Source organism: Manis pentadactyla, chromosome 9, assembly GCF_030020395.1.
Source record: "Manis pentadactyla isolate mManPen7 chromosome 9, mManPen7.hap1, whole genome shotgun sequence".
In the NCBI taxonomy this organism is placed as follows: Eukaryota; Metazoa; Chordata; class Mammalia; order Pholidota; family Manidae; genus Manis; species Manis pentadactyla.
This window is the reverse complement of record NC_080027.1, coordinates 52,123,904-52,144,320: the sequence shown is the minus strand read 5'-3', so window position 1 is coordinate 52,144,320 and position 20,417 is coordinate 52,123,904. Positions and strand designations below refer to the sequence as shown.

Here is a 20,417-nt window from a genome sequence, read left to right as displayed (position 1 = left end):
ATGGAGTTCTACAGAAATTTAAGGAGGGCTGGAGGCACACTGGGCAGAACCTTCCTACAAAGCAGCAGTTTGGCCCAGGAGAAAAGCTCAGCCTTCAGTCCACCTCAAGATTCACAAACAAGATATGTTTCAAGGTAAATGCGATCTAAAACTATAGCCTCTTGCCACTGACACTGCCAAGGTCCTCATTCAAACTTCCTGTCTCCCAGATTTACCTCACCAAGGGGCTGCCAGATAAGGCCAGTTTCCTCAGTCATGAAATGAGGGTGTCCATGCCCGTGCACTCATAGGGTGGGCAGAAGGACGAAACGCCCCAGCTCCACACCTCACGCATAGGAGACCTGCAGTCGTGGCCACCTGGACCCAACGCCAGAGATGAGCCAAGAGCCAGTCAGGGCCTCAGCAGTGGGAAGTGCCTGCTGCACGCACTGCATCTCTGCAGAGCTCAGCGCCAGCAGCGCACCTCTTCACAGGTGATGCCGACAGACATCATCTTCTCACCTGGCCCAGGAAGGCCTGGCTTTCCATCTACAATGCAACAAGCTTGAACCAAAAGGGCAACTCCCAGGGTCGGGAAGGGACTGAAACGGGTTCCTTGTCCTCCTTGCAATCTCCTTCCGGCCAGGGGTCCCAGCCCTTCTTTGTCACCTCCCCACAAGGAGAGCACAGAGACTCCTGGGCAGCCTGCTCCACCCTCGCCTCCTCTGGCTGGAGAGAGCCTCAGGGAGACCAAGTCTTCTCAGTTGTTCCCCAGGAAGGTCAATCCTGTCTCTCCAAGTTTCTCTCTGTTCCTGGTTTCAGCCCTTGAGCTCACCCACAGGAAGTCAAAGCCCTTCCCATGCAGACAGAAGCCATGCCATCTGGAGCCCTATTAGGAAAAGCTAATGAAAACACAGCCAAGAGACATACTGTGGAAGCCCAAATGAATTTGCAGCCTACAGGAAGGGCCTCGATATTGCCCCTTGTCTACACTGCCCCAGGGCAGGGAGCTCAGGAAAAGAGGCTCCAGGTCCACTGGCCTTCTATGCTGCGCCTCTATTACAGCCCAAGGTCCTTTGGCTCTTGCCCTTCTGGCCCCCACCCTCTCTTCACTCTTTCAAAGTGAACTCACACATTCCCACTTGCTCACCTCCATCCCTTTCCTTTGGAACCACTCACAGTAATAGATCCACAGTGACCCCCACCCGCAGTGAGTCAGAGGTGTGCTGACCATTCAGTGCCAGGAAGGAGGCCAACATCAGCAGAAGCCCACAATAGGCAAGGCTTTCCTCTGCTCTATGCCATGAAGTCCTCACAACAAGTCTCTGGGGTGGGGTGATTTTCTTTCTCTGTTTCTACTGTGTAAGAAGGGCCTTGGGAAAAAGAAAAAGAGGTCATCCCAGAACTTGCCCCTCTCACTGTTCCATAATGCAAGTGTAAGTTTGCCATATGTGGTTCCTATTGTGTGTGTGTGTGTGTTGTGTATTTGAATGCATGTATGTATGAGTGTGTATCTGTATGTGTGCACTGTATATATGCATGTGTGTACACACATACACACACATATATTATATATTTTTGCAAAGGGTTTCTACCCTGTGTTCCACACCTCTGCTTATATTAGTAAGCCTCTCTTCAAGGATCTTCTAGGATATGCAAAGCCTTTGAGGTGGATAGAACTCTGGACCTGAGGAGACTCCCTCTCACTGTCTATGTGAGGACACTGATAGCCATGCTGCTCAACTGCTCACAGTGTGCCAGACCCTGCCCCAGGCCCTCTACATCCATGAGCTCATTTTAACCATTCTTGTTTGGCAAAAGAAAAGACACATTCATAAAGGTAGTGAGTGGGGATGCTGTGAAATGCGCCCAGTTACATCTCACTTCAAAATCCACACCCGGAGTCACTGATCAGTAAGAATCATGTAGACAGAAATAATATGGCCTGCCTTTTCTGAAGTCACTGTGTACATTAAATGGGTCCAATTCTATAGTCTCAAGTTATTTCAGGTTCCAAGAGTCTATGAATGTGAACAGGGCATGATTTCATAAGTTATGGTGCAACCAACAATAAAGTATTAGGCAGTCCTTTAAAAACAATATTTACAAAAACATTTAACCCATGGGGAAATACTTACACCCTCATGCAGAGTGAGAAGAGCAGACTATGATCAAGTAGTCAATAAGATCAACTCCATAAAGTAACAATCTGTAGGAGAAGGGAAACAAGCCAAACGTGGCCGGTGGGTATGTCTGTGTGACGCTATTTCAGATGGTTTTTATTTTTAGCTTTGTCTTTGTCTGTGTTCCCCCAAGTTCCTACCAGGAGCATGCACAGCCTTTATAACTCCACCCTGTATACACATTCCGAGCTCAGGAGTCGCCTCTTCCTGACTAGACAGTCAGTCTTGGCAATAGGAAGTGAACTTCAGTATCTTATCTTCCTCAGGCCAGCAGGTGCTCAGCCCTGTGGGCTCCACCAAATGAGTAGTGCTTTTTTTCTCCAGAAAAGTAAGGGCCACCCTGCAGAAGCCCTGATACGGTGCTAACTTGATGAACCGGCTTACGTCCTAGCAGGCGATGGACAGGCCCTCAAGGTGCATTCCTCTCGCCCCTCTGCTCTCTGGGCCCCAGGCCCCCTGCCCCTCCCCCCCAAGTCCAGGGTGGCAGGCCCCTTGCCAAGGAGCTGTGCTGGGGAATGGGGAAGATAATGCCTTTGACCCCACCTCTGCTGAGCTCGCAGGACCCCTTGCCAGTGAACTCACAAGGAGGGAACCTGCATACCCAGTCATGGGCCAGTAGGTGACAAAATAACATACATCTCAACATTTACACGGAACCCATCTTACCGGTAAAAGCTGGGCAGGCTATTCTACATATGTCCTAAACCATTATGATCACATGTTGAGTGCCCAGGAAAACTATGAACTCTAAATTCCAATTTCTAGGAGGCTAGCCTATCTCAAAATTAATAGTGGGAGGTATCTAGAATAAGCAAATTCATAGAGACAGGGAGCAGAAGGATGTTTACCAGGGACTGGAGGAAGAGGGGAATGGGAAATTATTTTGTAAAGTGTACAAACTTTTAGTTTGGGATGACAAACAACTTCCAGAAATAGATGATGGTGAAAAGGAAGGCTCTTAATGCCACTGACTCCATACTTAAAAATGATTGAAATGCTAAATTTTATGTTATGCACATTTTCCCACAATAAAAAACAAAAAAATAAAATGCATACCAAAAAACCCACCCACCAGCCATCACAACCCAACAGTAGCAGCTGTGCAAGGCCAGAGTAAGAATTTGTGACCTAGTAAACAGTGAAGTTAATTTTCTAAAATACCTTTGAATTAAATCATTAGGCTAACGAAAGAATTTAATTCTGTTCTATTTGGCTCAATGAAATATTTTTTAACCTTTTTTTTTTTTTTTTAAGTTATCTAGGTTTCTCTTCTTCCAAATCTGATTTGACCTCAGGAAGCTCATGGAAGCTCGGTGCTGCCAAGTTCCTAATTTTATCTCTTGTTCTGCCTTCCCCAGGCAACCACTACTGATCCCTTTTCCCTTCTTGGCACCTGTGGAGTCCCTTTCAACACTCCAGGGATGGCTGTGCACCAGTGTGGTGTCTGAGCTCCCAGGGCCTACTGTACATCGCCCGGGGAGGACACTCCTATGTTCCCACGGTTCCCGTGCAGTGGTGCCAGCAGACTGCGGTTCCTTGAAAGCTGGGAGGATTCCTCCCTGCAACGTACAGATTCCCTAAAAGCTCCCTGAGAACAGGTCCAGACCAGCTCAGATCAGTTGGACATGCTATCAGGCTCAAATGAATATAAACAATGGCTGGGCAATTAGATGAGACCTGTCTATCACAGCCAGGGCTTGGCATATTTTCCATTGGCTAACATCAGTTGCAGCAACACTGGGTATGAATCCTTTTGATATTGGAGAATTCTGTTGTAAGGCAAAGAATCTTCTCCATTTAAAAAAAAAAACAAGTCTGATATTTGTATACCATATGTACTGCTGTTAAGCAGGGCATGTGGATGTAAGCAAATCCTTGCTCCACTAACTCTTAGTTATCCTTCAAGGCCCCTCTCCCCTAGACACTCTCCACCTCCCTAACCCTGACCCCTTCCCAAAATGGATTGGATCCCTCCCATAGTATCTTGTACTTACCTCAACTACAATAAGTTATTCTGTGCTGAAATTAATTTTTTACTCCCCTACTTCCAGATCCTAGCAGAAGACCTTCTCTATATAGTATGTGCTAGAGGAATGAATGGATGTTCCATTCTTGGGAACATAATTGTTGGCATTTAATGAGCATCTATGAAGTCTTGGGCAATGTGTTAAAAGCTTTATATGTATTAAAGAAGTTAATCATTGTAACAAACCAAGGCATTGTTAGATACTATTATATTCCCACTTTTCAAAAAATTAGACACGCTAGCAAGTTGCCCTAGAACACATGGCCAGAGGTCATGAACCTGTGACTTGAAGCTCCATAACCACAGTTCAGAGCCCACATCCTTAACCTCCACACTATATCCCTCCCCCACAAAGTGGATGGAGCCAAAAGTATACAAGTGCTGCCTTACACACCACATCAGGGATATGGGCTCTGGTCTAGACCCTTTAATTCTTGATACTCAAAAATGCTAGGGTCTGTAGGAATGAGACCTCAAATGCGGTATCAGATAAAGGCAGGGCTAATATGGCAATAAACATTCAGCTGAGATGTGGCTATCAAGCCTTGGTGAGTATGTCAGAGGTTAGCTGTTCGTCAGAAACATCACTCCTTCCTCCTGGGACTTTCTTGTAGCCGTGTGAGCCCACATGACCAGTTCTAGGTAATGGATTGTGAGCAGCAGTGATGCAGACAACTTCTACCACTGACCCCTAAGAACCTCCCACGGTGATGTCTGTGCTCCTTCTGCTTCTGCCAGATCACAGCAGCCTTAGAGACCACATGTGGAAGGTGGTGAAGCCATGAGAAGGAAGGAGCCAGGCCCCCTGGGTGCCCACTTGGGGGAAAGCCCTCTGTGAACAGAAACATTTGGACTTCACATATGTGAGAAGAAAACTTGAAGAACGTGTAGGCAATTACGGCTCTATCTATTAGGCGGGAAGCAACAGTAGGTAAACCACAGAGTGGTGGGTATGCCCAATTTGGCCCGTGTCAACAAGCATTCCCTCCCAGTAAGAAGGTTGATCACATGGGAATTAACATCCCTTTCACTATGACCAGTGTGGGAGGCTGACTTCCAAAACAACCAGTCTGTCATTTTATACCTTCCATTAAGACCTCCTTCTGGGAAAGTTGCTTGACCCCCAGAAATGAGCCTGTCTACCCCTCTATATAAGCACTCACACACTTATACATATATACCCTAAGTTGAAAATCTATATCCCTTCCTTGTTTGAAAATGGAAAAAGACAGGAGAACAGGACAGCTCAGCTAGTCATTTCCTTGGTTTCAATAACTGCCCTGAGCCCTCAGCTCCCGAGTCCCTAGAAGCAGATGTGGTGTGGTGGGAACGACACGGACTCTGAGTCACTGAGCACTCCCTTGAGCAAGTCATAAAAAACACAGAGTCCCCATGAGAATTAAATGAAGGCGCCTCTCATGGCGTGGGCTCACCAATGTGCTCATTAAGTGTCTTCTGCCGTACTCCCACCACCTCGAGCTCAAGGCGACCCCAGCCAGATCAAGGCAGAAATTGGTATATTGTCACATAGGTGGGGAGGGCAGCTCCTCTTCCCTTAGTCTACCTTATGCTGAGATGGGGCAGCTGAAAGCATATTTTCCACTGCGTCTTTGCCCAGCACACCCTTAAAGTCATTCCCCAGATGATCCTTTGTGTCCGGATGGCACTACATCTCCTGACTTGCTGGAATTAGGCCTCAGGGACTTGACTCCTAATTAGTCTAGAGGACAGAGAGGGATGCTGGGAAGAAAGCACAGAAGTCACGACAAAGTGAACTTGAAAAGGATTTCTGGCAATGTCTGCTCCTTCTGCGCACAGCACCTCGCCCAGGAACCAGGGCTGACCCCAGAGCGGTCCCTGCCCCAAGAGGCACGCAGACCAGACCAGCTGCGTCTCACAGAGTCTTTGGAAGACTTTTGGAAGACTCGTGCCATGTGACCACATTTTTCAACCACCATCCCCCCCAAAAATTCATTGCCCAACAGAAGTTTCTTGTTTTATTCTGACGTGTGAACTTATCAACAGGGAGTCAGCCTGAAAAATGTGCACAAATTCAGCCATAGTTAAATCTCTATTTGCTTTACCAGAGAAAACAAAATGGGCACTTTTCCCCCTTCCCTTCACCACCTAGGTTTCCGGGCAGTGTTCCCTGCCGCACCTACACTCACCCTTCAGTCCACCACAGTCTCATTCCCACTCAGGCATGTAGCCCACCCCATGCATCACTAAGGTCATCACTAAATCCAGTCACCCTGATCAGATCTTATCCTGCTCACAGTCTCTCTCATTTTCAGTCTTCACAGACTTGTCTCTCTCTAAATGCTCTGAAACTTTGCTCTCCCAAGGTTCACCCTCCTTTCCTTCTCAAGGACTTGAGCACTCCTGTAGTTCAGCCAATATCTGTGTCCTGATGACTTCCAAGCTACCCCTCTCACGTGGACCTCCCTACTACACTCCAGGCCCGTGTGTCAAGGCCAATTACTCATTTCCCCAGACTCTCTTACAGAGATCCCACATGTGGTCAGTTTACCTCCCCCAGCAACCTGTTCCTCCCCCACTTCCCAACCTCCGTGAACAGCGCCATCCGCATGCAGGCCGTGGAGCCAAAACCTTGGGGTCCCCTCCTCTGCTCCCTTTCCCTCACCTCTCGGAGCGGCCAGTCACCAAGTCCTGCCTCCTCAATAGCCCCATCCACTGCCCCGTCTGTCCTCCCTGCTCTCACCTGAACTCTCAAAATCTCACAAATGGATTCCTGCTTCCAGGTCACCTCCCTCCAATACACCAGCCTATTTCTCAAGCTGCTGTCAGAGATATTTACATCAGAAGTGCACGTCGGTCGGGCTCCGTTCCTGTTTCAAAGCCTTCAGCAGCATCCCAACAGTCCTGAGGGTGAAGACCAAACCTCTTAGTGAAGTAACAGAAAAACACCTCCATGCCTCACCCATGCCTGCTCTCCAACCCGCCCGACTGTGGCCCCTGACCCTTTGTACTCTAGACTCACTGAGCCATCTGCAGTTCCCCGATAAACCATACTCTTCCATGCCTCCCTCCTGTGCCTTTGCTTACTTTGGTCCTTCCATCTAGAATACCCCTCTAGACCCTGTTCACTTGGTGAAATCCCAGCAGCTTTGAAGCTAAACCATCAAAAACAGCAGAGTATCAGGGGGCCCAGTTTGGACTCTGGAGTCAGGCAGACTGGTTACAAACCTGACCCACCACTTACTAGTTTTGTGAGCCTGGGTAAGTTACCTAATCTCTTTGAACCTCAGTTTACTCATCCACGGAGTGGGGATAATAACAGTCCTGACCCCACTGGGCTACATGAGAATGAGACGCAATGACTCCGGGCTGAGCAGTGCTCTTGGATGCACTGTCCTTCTTTGAAGTCTTACCTGGCCTCCCCTCACCCCCTCTTCCCACACTGTACCCTGTGGGCTCCCAACGATGGTTTCATACATCCTATTGCACTGGTCTACTTGGGGGTCTGCCCACCTCCCTGCCGCTGGGCTCCCTCGTGCCCCAGGCCTGGCACCTGTGACTCTGAAAATGGAGATACTTAGTAATCACTGCTTGTTGGTAAGATGTAATCAAGAGCAGCCACACAACTCAGGGGCCCTGTGGTAGCTTGAGTTGTGTTTGCTCTGTCTCTAACCACCAGCAGAATCACACAGGAGCCTCCTGACTAGTCTCCTCCTCCTGTCTTCCCCTTCCCACCTTGCCCCCACCACCTCTGCCCCATTCATAACATCCTCAGGGTGCCCTACACTCCACTGGGTAAGTTCCAGCTCCCCGGATGGGCTCATCAGCATCCCCCATGCAACCCCCATTTCCTTGTTAGGCTCAGTTCCCATGGCATTAGGGCTCCCCTGTGGCTGTGTCTCTGTCTTCCCCCTCCCACCCCTGCTCAAGTCTTACCCATCCTCTGAAGCACAGTCAGGCCCATAGGACTAACTGAAAACCTACATGCACTGTCTCCCATAGGAGCATCACAGTCTATTCATGGAGTCACATTTAAATAACAGTTGTTGGTATTTTTTTATTTGTTTTGTTTTTTAAATTCATATGTAAGTGAAATCATGTAGTATTTGTCTTTCTCTGTCTTATTTCACATAGCATAATGCCCTCAGGTCCATCTAGGTTCTCACAAATGGCATATATATATACCACATCATCTTTATCCATTCATCTATTGGTGGATAATTAGGTTGCTTCTATAACTTGGCTGTTGTAAATAATGCTGCAATAAACATAGAAAAACAAAGCCAGAAACAGACTTATTAACACAGAGAACAAACTGGTGGTTGCCAGAGGGGAGGTAGGTGGGGAGATAGGCAAAACAGGTGAAGGAGATGAAGAGGTACAAAGTTCCAGTTATAAAATAAGTAAGTCACAGGGATGAAAGGTACAACATAGGGAATATACTCAATAATACTGTAATAACTTTGTATGGTGAGAGATGGTAACTACACTTAGCCTGGTGAGCATTTAGTAATGTATATAAATAGTGAATCACTACGGTCTTAATCACGATGGTTGAATCACCTGAAACTAATATAATATTGTGTCATTGATACTTCAATTAGAAACTTTTTTGGAATAAATAACAATTATTGGCAAAAGCCACAGTAGAGGCCAGTACCAAGACATGTGGATACAGAGACAGGAGGTGGAGTGACCAACAGCCTGGAGGGGAATTCACTGAAGAAATGGCACCAAGCTGGATCTTAAGGGATGAGCTGGGTTTTCAGGTACAAAGCTTCCCCACCCCTCACCGACTTTTCTTTCCCGTGCATTCTTCTAACTCCTGTGGTCCCTGCCAAAGGCCACCAAACCTGGCTCTATGGGAGATTCACCAGGATGTGTCCAAAAATACAGCTTCCAGAGCCTACCAGAATTTCTGCAGCCTGAGGTCCAAGGAGAAAAATGTTTCAATTCCTCAGGGAATTCTGTGGACCAGCCAGATTTGGGAATCACTAACCCCATTCAATTCCATTCATTCCACTTACTGAGAACCTCCCTGTACCAGGACCTCACTAGGCACTCTGTGTCCTGGCTTCTGAGAAGGTACCATCTGGTGGGGGACAGACAGTGGTAACACAGGAGTCACATAGGGCATAGCCAGACTATTTGGCACTTCATTTAGCCTTGACCCCTACTCCTTTTTTGGACATCAATTTTGTCTGGACAACTAATGTATAACTTCTTAAGGAAAAGGCCAGTGTCTTTTGTTTCTTTTCTCTTTCCCAGAGTACTCAGCTGAGGCCTTAGTACCATTGGCATTCAATCACTATTTAAAGATGTGAATAATTCAACTTTTTGTATTATTTCCCTTTTTGACTATTGAGTTTTATCTTAGTAATTCCAGTGCCAGTGTGGTGTGTACTCCCAAAGGCAGGCAGTATGAGTTTGTTGAATGAATGGATGTTTACCAGCAAAAATCTGTTTCAGGAGGAATGGAGTAGCACACATGGTACTACTTTTAAAGTTTACTTAAAAGATTTCCCAAAATTTTTATTTGAATTATAGACCTTTAATTTCAGGATCAATTTTTAGATATGCAATTACATGTTGTATTGTTTATATTGTCATTAATGATATTAGCAATATAATTAATACCTCACTAGATCACAGCAGTTGGCTGGCCTCTGTGTGGGTGTGCCCGTGGCAGGGGAAGGGGAGATTGCTTGCTCACTCCTTCCATTAAGCCAGCCAGCCAGCCAGCAGTCCAGCAGCCATGCCCACACCCCAATCTCTACACAAGGGCCTGTAAACTGCATTCAGTCTTTATGAGCAGGTGTGTGCACCTGCAATGGGCAGGTGAGCCCTGCCTGAGTCAGAAAAGCCCAGTGGGCTGTTCAAAGCCTACTGACATGCCAACCTACTTGGGAAGCTGGGGCTGTGATTTAAGGGTGAAGTCCCCTGCGCAGAAGGGAAGCAGCATGACAAAACAAGGACACCCATCAGGAGGTTCATGGGAGACATGTCCAAGCCCAGGACATTCAGCCAAGTAGTGGGGGGCTGGGCAAGCTGGGGTAGCCAGCAGAATGGACTCTACCCTGCTTCCGCTGAGACCAGCATTTTATTGTTTTAGGTTGTTTAAGTCTGAAAATGGGACTTACAGTCTTGAGTGAGGGAACTTCTGGATGTGGATCAGAGATCATCTGGCCCTCCCTCCAGGCCCCGCCTTGGAGATGGGAGACCTGTAACTCCCTTTGTGCCAAGGACTGAAGGGATCCTTCCTGGAAGGTGCTGGATCACAGACAGCTCTCAGGCCCCTCAGGCCCAGACGCTTTGTTCTGTCGGAAAATTTACCTCCTGGTTGTTTATTTATTCATATATTCATCCCACAGGTATTGATTACCATGTGCTAGGCAATGTGAATGAACACAGCTTAACAGTTCTCAGATGCCACCTAGGGACAGAGAGCAGGCCAGAGACTGACTATGTGAGACAGCACTGAGAAAGAATGTCTTCACTTCAGGAGGACCCGCCTGAGGGCATCTCTGCCGTGTCAAATCTGCTAACAGGAGGCAGTTCAAATATCTGAGAAGAAGTGAGAAAGGCAGTTTAAGCCACTTCCTTATTGTGCAACCTCCTGGGAACTATATTCCCAAAGCTCTATAAAACCAGTTAAGGTCTCCCAGCAGAAATTCGGAAAGGTCTCTGTGATAAGTCAGGGAATAACCAGTCCCTAAGGTACACTCAACTGCTGAGCTGACTTTTGAGGTCATTATTGGCTTGACAGGTTGTACTTCACCATTGATTAAGGCCATGAAGCTGACAGTAAGGGCCATGCGGACGTGTGTGGGAGGCAGAGAGCTCTGGGAAGGATGCCTGACTCTCCAGGTGTCCCTCAAAGGCTGTGCTCCTGTGAGCTCAGAGTTGCTGGGATAAGCACCCCACAACCAGTGACTGCCTTGACCACTCCCCATTTAGTGGTCAAAATGCCCTTCAGTGAGCCACCCCCCTACCCTCGGACAGCAGCTCCAGAGGAGAGTCCATGGAAGGTGTGACTGAGCTGGAGAATTTTCTGTGGTGGTTAGACAGGGAGCCAGCCTCCACCATCCCAACCTAACAATTTCGGGTCGGCTGAATCAAGATGCTGGACTCCTCTCTTGGTGTTCGGGCTGATGTTCCAAAAAACACATCCACTAAAATAAGCAGCAATTGTCCCAGAAAGGATTTTCTCTTTTGTCATTAAGAAATGACACCCAGGGCTTGCAAAAGATGGGGGATATGAAACCAAGAAGACTGCCTCCAATTACTCTCTGGTTCTTTGCTCCCCTCCTCTCCACAAAGGACGAGTCAGGCTCACAGCTGTTTCCCAAAGGCTTTGCTGGGGCAAACCTCAGCAAGGAACTCATCAACGAGGAGAGATGAGTTCCTGGAGAACAAGCTCTCTTTACCATTGCTCCTTCCACTCTAAAGAGTTGATACTTGTAAAGATTCTGGCTTATCCTGATGGCAAATGATTCACTTCCCAGATACTTTCTGCCTTGTAAATATCATCCTTAAATACAGCTATGTATTTGCATTGGCCTTCATTTTTAAGTAGCCTTCTCACCCTACACCCCCGGCTCCTATAGAACTATTATGTGGCCCTGTCTGGAATGCACACCAGTCCCTGGAGGGACAGGCTGCACATGAACTCACAAGGGTGTTAGCTATCAGCTTATTTGGCAAGAGGAATCTAAGACATTTTAAATATGAACTGTCAGCTTGGCCCGTCCCACCCCAAAGCCTTGGCACCATCAATAAATACCTCCACTGGTGAATGAGACACAAAATGTAGAAAATGGACACAAACTGTCCAAAAATGAACCCCTTGTACATTTCAGGGAAAGTCCTTCCAATGCCTGGAGAATTCATATCTGGGGAATATTTGCTGGTCCCTACTGATGTTTCTTTCAACAATACTCACAAAATTAGGGCTTTACAAAGCTCTTAACAGTTTGGTTCCAAGGCCCCTCCCTCTCCTCCAGCTTCTCTCTCAACAGAAAGTTCCATTCCTTTTCCCTTGGCTAAGAAGAAAACATGCACATAATTCCTCCTTACAAAAAAGTTGCATTTGGTTCTTGGAAGTATCACTACATCTTTTACTTGGAAAACCCTCTGCCTCCTGGCTCGGCTTGGCAATCTATTCATCCTTCAATACTGAGTCCCACAGTACCTGGTGGTGCTGTGTTCCCTGTTTGATACTCTCTTCCTGGTGCTTCCAGAGCATTTGGTGTGTCTCTCTATGATGATGATGTTTAGAATGGTGGCTGTGACTCTGTAATACATGTGTCCTGCCCCCAGGCCTGGTCACGAGCTCCTGGGAATAAAGGGACAGGTCTTCCTCACCTTTGCATACCCACAACCAGGCCCAGGGCTTGGCCATTGGAAGTCCCATAATAAATGCTTGATGTCTCGGTCAATGCCTGGCCCAAGTAGTCCCAGCTAACCAATCTCTGTGCAACGAGAAGCCATGTGGAATAAGAACAAGAAAAGCCTTCGGAGTCAGATACCCTGCGTCTGAGCTCTGGCCCTTGTGGGAATGGGCAAGTTATCTAACCTGTGTTGTCTGCCTCAGTTGTCTCCTCAATATGACAAATGGCCATGCCCACCTCTCAGAGGGCTGCTGCAAGGAACAAACAAGGCAATATATATAAACTCAGTGCCTGCCCAGTAGAAAGATCTTAAGGTACGTTTCCTTGAGCTCAGTAGGAAATTTCGAGCCAAACAGAGTCCTATGGGAAAAGTGAATGGCTTCTGTTCTGGTTCACGTGCCATCAGTATAGTGATGGGGTGGCTAGCCTCTAACCCAAACCCACTTCTCTCTCAGAACAAGAGATGGTGCAGGCTGCACTCAATCCATGGCCTTAGTTTGAGATTCTCAGAACAAGGCCTGCTTAGCAACAAAGGTGATTTTTATCTCAATGACAAAACCATAAGAGGTTCCTGCTGCTGGGGCTGGGCTCTCACAGCTTTCATTTCCTGTCCTGAATTAATCTTTCACCCCAAGACACACCATAAAACAGAATGATGCTGACTCAACAGTGTTGTGACTAAATCCAGGTCAAACAGCCCACACATGAGAAGGACCCTCTACCTCTCCAGGACATTGCGCCCAGGTTTTATCAGTCCTTGACAACCAGTGAGGAGGCAGCAGTGGGGCTCTGCTAATACCTTAGGCAGTGAAGCTCAGGGTCAAAGAGAGAAGTAGAAAGTGTGCTGGCTGAGTCCAGACAAGGGCACAGCATGGCTCTAGGGAGTGAGCCGCTTCATATGATGTTTATGACCCCCAGCGCTGGGGAATCCTAGTTCTACCACTAGCTTGCTTTATGGATCTGGTTAATTCATGTTTCTGGCCTCAGTTTCTTTACCAATAAAATAGAAGGATTAGATCTGTAAATTCTTCCCAGCTTTAATGCTCTAAGATCATAAATCTTAGAGATAAATCCACCTTCCCCAGCCCTCCCCCTTCTTGTGTTGGTTGTCTGTCTGCGATGTCTCTTAGCTGCCACTGAGAAGCCTTCTACCAACACTCTGAGCTTTACTGCTCCAGTGTGTCTGGTCACTGCTGACCACAGAGCCTGGCTGGAGAAGAGGAAAAACCTGGGGACATATTCTTAAGAATACATCTACTACCTGTGGGCAAACAGCTCTATGGAGTCCAGGAACCTTATGCCCCCAAGAGCTTGGATGTCCCCAAGGTCCCTCCCTAATCATCTGGGCCGGCTTCTTTCACCCAGGGATTTCCCCCTCCCCTCCTCTACCAACCTATACTCCCTAGGTCCCTAGGGCTCTTTCAAACCATTAGACTTTCCCCATCCTGCTTGGCAGGAGACCTGGGCAGCAACAGACAAGTGTTACCTACTCAGGCATATCGCAGGGTGGGGCAGGGGAAGGCGACAAAGCTACAAAGGCCAGGAGGAAAGTGCCTACAGAGGCGAGCTCCAGCCACGTAGGGAAGTGACCTGGGGGAGGCCACGGCGCTCATGTGGGAGCCCGGCAAAGCACTGGGAACCACGGAGGTCTGGGAGGCTCCTTCAAGATGCTGCCCAACCCTGTACACCTCCCTTATTTCCTTAATAAGATACCTGGGGACCAGGAAAGTTGATTTCTTATTTTCCTACAAAGAAATCTGGGGGCAGGCCTCGCAGCTAAGCTGTGAACAACCAGCACTAGAATGTCGGCCTTGTCTGAGACCACTCTTTTCATCCACTCTGTTGATGTCAAGACCTAGTTAGGTCACTGGATCCCCTGCAAACTCTAGGAAAAATGACCCAAGTGTCACTAAGGGAAAGAGCAGGCCCCACAGATATTTTGATAACTGACCCCCAACCCCTGTATTTCTTCCCAACCCAACACAATCTGCTGCTTCCTCCAGCCAATCTTGGGAAGTTCAGAAGTCAGTAAGAAGGGAAAGGTGAACCTTCCTGTCCCTATAGAAAGCTAAATATCTAACATAACCCACAGTGATCCCTCTTTCTTGCCCTAGAGGAGGTTGGTGAGGAAGAGGAGCAGCTCGAGTTAACCTGCTGGTAGTCTGACCTGATTAGGCCAAGAGTACTCCTCGTGGGCAGTTGGATGGGCCATTTGAAGGTTTATGACAACAAATAATAGGATCTGCCCCTGCCAGGACCTTTCGAAGATCGATGTTGGACAGATCAACTTGGCATCAGGAGGAGGAAGCTCTCAGTGAGAGATTCAAGGAATTATTTATTCAGTTTGTGTGACCCAGTTCCCGGAGGTGAGGCCGGGTAAGAAGGGAACTCAGCAGTTCCTTATCGTGGTGAGAAATTCAAGTACTTCACAGAGTAGTGTTTCCTTTGCTGCCAAAGAGGATCCATTTACAGTTAAGAGTCCCTCTCCCCTCCCCCCCAGAAAAAACAGCCAAAGTTCACTCATTCAACAAATATTTATCCAGTTCTTTTGATGTCCTAGGCCTTCTGGGAATTTGCATATGGTTGGAGCTTAGTAAAGTAGAAAGATCATGGAATTCATAAACACGAAGCTTGGGCTGTGTCCCCAGTTCAGCCCTTGAGCAGGGTAAAAATTTCTCATCTGTAAAATGGGAGTAAATTCTCCTGTTTTCATTATGATGATGAAATAATCTTTATAAAATGTAAAGTGCAATGTAAACTTAATATGTAAATAATAATGATATAACTCTGCATACTTCCCCAGCTCTAGAGAAGCTTATTACCTGGTCATATTTTGGGAACTAATCCCAGGTACCTTTCTGGCAAACATCATATTCCCTGTAATTTGGGCCAAGTGTATATTTTAACCTTCCAGGGGAGATGGAGCCTGTGATCAATCCCAATCTCCCAGTCTGTAGGTCCAAGAAGTTGCAAGAAGGAGCAGAATAAAAAATGGAAAAAGTAACCAAGACCTACCTATCCTGTATCAAACCTGGACTGAGTGAGAGACCCAGTAAAGCCCAAAGATTGAGAGGAGGAGAAAAGGACCAGCTGGAAGTGTGGTCAGTCAGAAACAAAACAAAAATTCATTGGAGCGCCATAGCAATGAGCAAGCCAGAAATGCCCACACTTCCTTCCCCATACACATTTCAGACAATGGCAGAATTCACTGTCCATTGCCCAACCCTCCTCTGTGGACTCACTCTACATTCTGTGTTTCTCCAGGAAAGAGAGGGATTCTCAGGCCACAGCAGACTGGCTGATCAGGACCTCTTTGCCCAGACACTGCAAATCAGAATGAGTGCACCAGCTTCCTCTTGGTCCAGTCAACCCCTTCTCATCCTGCTGGTCAGGATCTCAACATGGGCTCTTCAGCCCAGAGGTCCTCGGTGAGTACCAGGCCAGCCTCTAAGTGCCCAGACATGCCCACCTGCTGCCCCTCCTCTGGGCCTGCACCCCTGTTCCAGCCTTGGGCTGGGCCCTGATGCTCTCCTCTCTCCCTCTCCCTCCTTCCTCCCTCCACCAGGCCATCCTGGCTCATACTCCGGGAAGCTCCTGGAGGCAGAGCCAGTTTTTATTTATCTTTATGTTCCCTCTAACTCAGGGCATTCTGGAAGTTCTCCACCCTCCTATAAATGCAGAATGGTGGCATTTATGAATGCCGGTGAATGCAAAGAGGAGCGGGGTGCGGGGAGTGGAAGAATGCTAGACTGGAAGTCCAGTGCCCACATCCTGATTCTCCATTTGGCACCAGTTAGTTAGGCAACCTTGGGAAAGTATCTTCAGGCCAAGCCTCAGTTTCCTTATCTGGTAACAAGGGGTTTGTGCTAAATAATCTCTCGGGCTCTAATTATAAAATTTGGTATTTACAGGAACCGGACTGGCCCAGGACGCATTTGTCCTGGTTCTTACTAGCTACAGCCTGGGGCCAGTTAGCTGACTGCTCAGCCCTCAATCTCCATGTCTGCAGAGTAAGTGAGGATGATATGACCACCCCGCCCAGGGAGCGAGTCTCCCATGAGACACTGTGACAGAGCATCATGACCCACAAACCCTGAAGAAACCTCAGGGTTTGAACTCCTTAGGTCAATGAACAGCTGCGGAGCCCCTGCCACATGCCCAGAACTGTGCCTCTTGAGATGGTGCTCAAACAGGAAGGTTGGAGGCCAGGTCCTCCCCCTCAAGGCTGGTGGGTGAGACAGATGAGTGAACAGACCAAAACTCAGCCAGTGACGTATCTGAGGTCTGAACAAAGTGCAATGGGAGTGTAGAGGAGGGGGAGGCACCAGCTTCGCCTGGGGATGTGGGGGAAGCTTCTTAAGGGAACAGCATGTCCCAGATGTGGAAATCTGTTCCAGGAGTTGTGGGACTGGAGCCAGGCCAGAGAGCAGAGGCAGAAAACAAGGCTGAGGTCTGACAGGAGCAGGCACTGAAGGTCAACAGGAGAGTGGTAGTCAGACGCGTCCTGGAAGAAGGTCTGGTGGCATTGCAGAGGACAGAGCTGGGGACACAGAGGGGGGCCAGGAGAGCAGTGAGAAGGCTCCTACAATAGTTCGTGAGGGTGACTATGTCAAAACAGGTCATGCTGATTTCTGCCTACCCCAAGCCTTCCAGACCCTACAACTTCATGCAGCTGCTGATCTATAGAAAGATGGAAACTGGTCTGTTCTCCGCAGAATGGGACCCAAGCAGAAGAAGATGCTGCAATCACATTTCCAAATCTTGGATGAATTGTCTCCAGTGCTTAGAAGTCACTGCCTACAGAGCTGCCTAGCCAGATTCCTGCCTTGACACAAATCTGGGCTAGCAAGAGACTGAAACATCATCAGAGCTGGACTGCTGTCAGGACAGCCGAGCTGCTGGTCTTACCAAGGGGAAGAAGCTGCAGAGATTCCATCCATCAAAGGCCACTGAGTTAAGCAGGACTTTCATGTCCCCAAACAAATGTCCATCTCAATCCCTGCCTCCCTCCCTCCCTCCTCTGAGAGCATGGCAGGGCTGGGCAACATTGGAAGTTGTAGGCAAAGACAAAGGGCTGAAGGGGGAAATGCAGGCTTTCCCCAACAATTGTTTCTTCAAAGAAGGTCACATTCACTTGGGCTTAAAGAAAGAGTACAAACGCCCCGACACCTTCCAAGCCTGAAGCCGGCCCCCCCAAGATCAATTCAGTGGCATAAAAGAGATCCATCACTGTGACCTACCTGATTCTTAGGCACTGCAGTGACAGAAGTCATCTCCTTCTAGGACGAACCATGCACGGGTTGCCATGTTCCTTTAAACAAGAGCCCGACAATGAATGTCAGTTACGTTATCTTAAATTACAGCCTCGTATCTCCCTGCCAAGAGGCCCCATGTGTTTGTGCCCTTTGCCCCATAGTAACACTTTACCTAACAAGAGGAAATGGACGGAGAAATTCTGTGTGCTCCACATTTTGCATGAGAAGAAAGGAACTGCGAGATGAAGCCCTACTGCCTGGGCACCCTCAGGGCTCCTCACACTGCTCTGCAAAATGCAGAGAAAGTAAGACAGCTCCAAAAAATTATGCTTTACTATTTGCTTTAGTAGAAACAGAAAATGCCAGAATTTCTAAGCTTAGGATATGATGAAAGTAAATCAAGCTGGTGCAAAAACCAGGAAACAAGTCACCAATGTGAAACGTGATGTATTTCTTAAGCTGGAAAAGTCCAGAAGACTAAATAAACCAGGCAGCTAAAAAGTGGACCACCGGATCATGGCTGAGTTTCCTAAATGAATTAATATTTTGGCTTCCAGTGACCACCCAAATAATTTGTTTACTACTGCTCTTGTAGAAAATGCCTCTATACCTGTTTGAAAAACAGCCCAAAGTGTCAAAACTACTAAGGATTTACTTTCACTGTTCCAATTTTTAAGGTGTAGCCTCAAGGGGGGCAAAAATTAACAGATGGGAAATTTGAGATCTATGAGGAGCAATACCTATTCTTCGTGTTGTATGCTCACTTTGCTCAGCACGGCAGTGGGTCTTCTCGTCCACCATAAACACAGGTATTCTCTCTAGTATACAAAGAGCTGCATTTAGAGCCAGTGAATTGGGACTCATTGTTCAGAATTCTCAGGAGAGAAACTACTATTTTCTGAGCACTGGCCACGCATGGAACAAGCACTGTTAGAGAGCAGAAAGGCTTTGTCTCAGTGACCCCACACTGACAGAACAGAGACTTGAGTGTAGATGGCACTTGCCAGGGCCCCATGGCATGGCAGGATTCATGTCCAGGCCCGGCTGACCCAGCACTCGAGGGCTTTCCCACCATGGTGAGGTGAGAGGTGTCCTGGCATAGTTGTGATGGGCCCACACACCCTGAGCAGCCTGGCAAGGTCTGAGGGCAGCCACCTGGCAGAGGCTGCAATTACCCCTGTCATCATCATCATTACCAAGCCCCACCTCTCCAGCCCCTGACGGCTGACAAACAGGCTGGCCCGCATCACCCACATTCTATCAGCCTGACTTTAGGCTCAGAGAGGCTGGAGGTTCCTACTTATCTGCCCCCTGCTTCTCAAGGGAAGCCCCTGGGTACAGTGTTTATATATGTACGTGCGGTGGGGGGTATGGAGGGAAGCTGAGCATCCTGGTGCAGAATTCCACCATTAGTCTAAACAGGTTTGAGAACCAAGGACCTTCCCATGCTTCCCAGACCTGAGGAGCAGAATCCCCTACACAGCTTGGGATGTGGCCAAGGCCAACAGCAGGAAACGGGGGGCTCTCTGATGTCCTGCTTCGGTCATCTGCATGGTACGATGCAGGTGGGTATTTCTGGACCAGTCTACAAGGGCTGCCCACTGGTCTGATTCCCACACAGGTCTGGGCACACAGTGATCCAGCCACTCCCCAACCAGCTTGGACCCTGTCTGAACAATAGCCAAACAGGCTTTGAGCTCCCCTTAACTCTGCTATACCAGAAGGTCCTAGGGCTCAGCACCTCCCCTCATTCTGTGTGGCTTCAGGTTTCTCATCTCTAGAATAAGAAGCTTGGCCTAAGTGGTGATTTCCTCACCAAGGATCCCATCTATCTGTCCCCTCCAAGGGCCTAAACTTTTAGATGCACCTATGAAGCTAATCAGTTGTTAAAAGGAAGACGAGGGATTAGCTGATGTGTAGGGACTGCAACAGGGGTTAGCAGAGCTGTCTCAGAGAATCCTCCCAGTACCCCCATGAGGCAGGTAGTGCAGCCCCACCACAGAAGGTGAAACTGAGGCAAGGCATAGCCAAGGGCCTCACCTGGGGACTCGTTAGCACGGACCACAGCCTCCCAGACTCGGGGTCGAGCTGGTCTGGGTCCCTGCCCATGTTTGCTCCCTGACACTATGTTTCCCTTTTTAATCAATCAGAATGAGAAAACAATGTTTCCTCTTGGACTTGCCACCATGTCAGTCCTAAGCAAAGATGTATGAAGTCTCCAGGCACCTGTGGACCTGACTTGGGTGGTACAAGACATGTTCCCTGTGAGCTAGAGCGGCCTCATGGGTCCCAAGGGACATGAGAGGAACTCAGGGGACCTTCCTCTCTACTGTTCTCTGAGCCTAGCTCCATAGGATCAGGGTCTTCAGTGAGGGACCCCAAGCACTTGGGACAGGGCATGGCACCCCCTAGGCACTCCAGCAATATTTGCTGAATGGAGAGGTGAAGAAATGCAAAGCTTAGGGGCACTAAAGGTTTCTTCAGGAGCCCTTTGGTGTGAGTTAGTGTGACACACATGCAGACCAGTTCAGAGCCACAAGGCTGGCCCCTCAGCAGCATGAGCCAAGCAGAGGCCGCCACACCCAAGCGCCTGCACAAAGGATGA

General features: G+C 48.2%; 1 protein-coding gene across 16 annotated transcripts in view; it reads right to left on the bottom strand.

Annotated features, from left to right (window-relative positions):
• The window catches only part of MICAL2 (microtubule associated monooxygenase, calponin and LIM domain containing 2), a 220,942-nt gene that overhangs the window by 175,528 nt on the left and 24,997 nt on the right, over positions 1-20,417 (bottom strand). For 10 of the 16 annotated variants that reach the window (XR_008999240.1, XM_057507388.1, XM_057507379.1 and 7 more), the window contains exon 2: positions 17,798-17,868. The exons of 1 other annotated variant lie outside the window; for it this stretch is intronic. The gene's annotated coding sequence lies outside the window, so the exon portion shown is untranslated. Of the gene's footprint in view, positions 1-1,129; positions 1,353-2,117; positions 2,189-7,006; positions 7,072-17,797; positions 17,869-20,417 lie in introns of all 16 variants that reach the window. 5 more of the 16 variants (XM_057507380.1, XM_057507381.1, XM_057507382.1 and 2 more) reach the window with 5 other exon arrangements.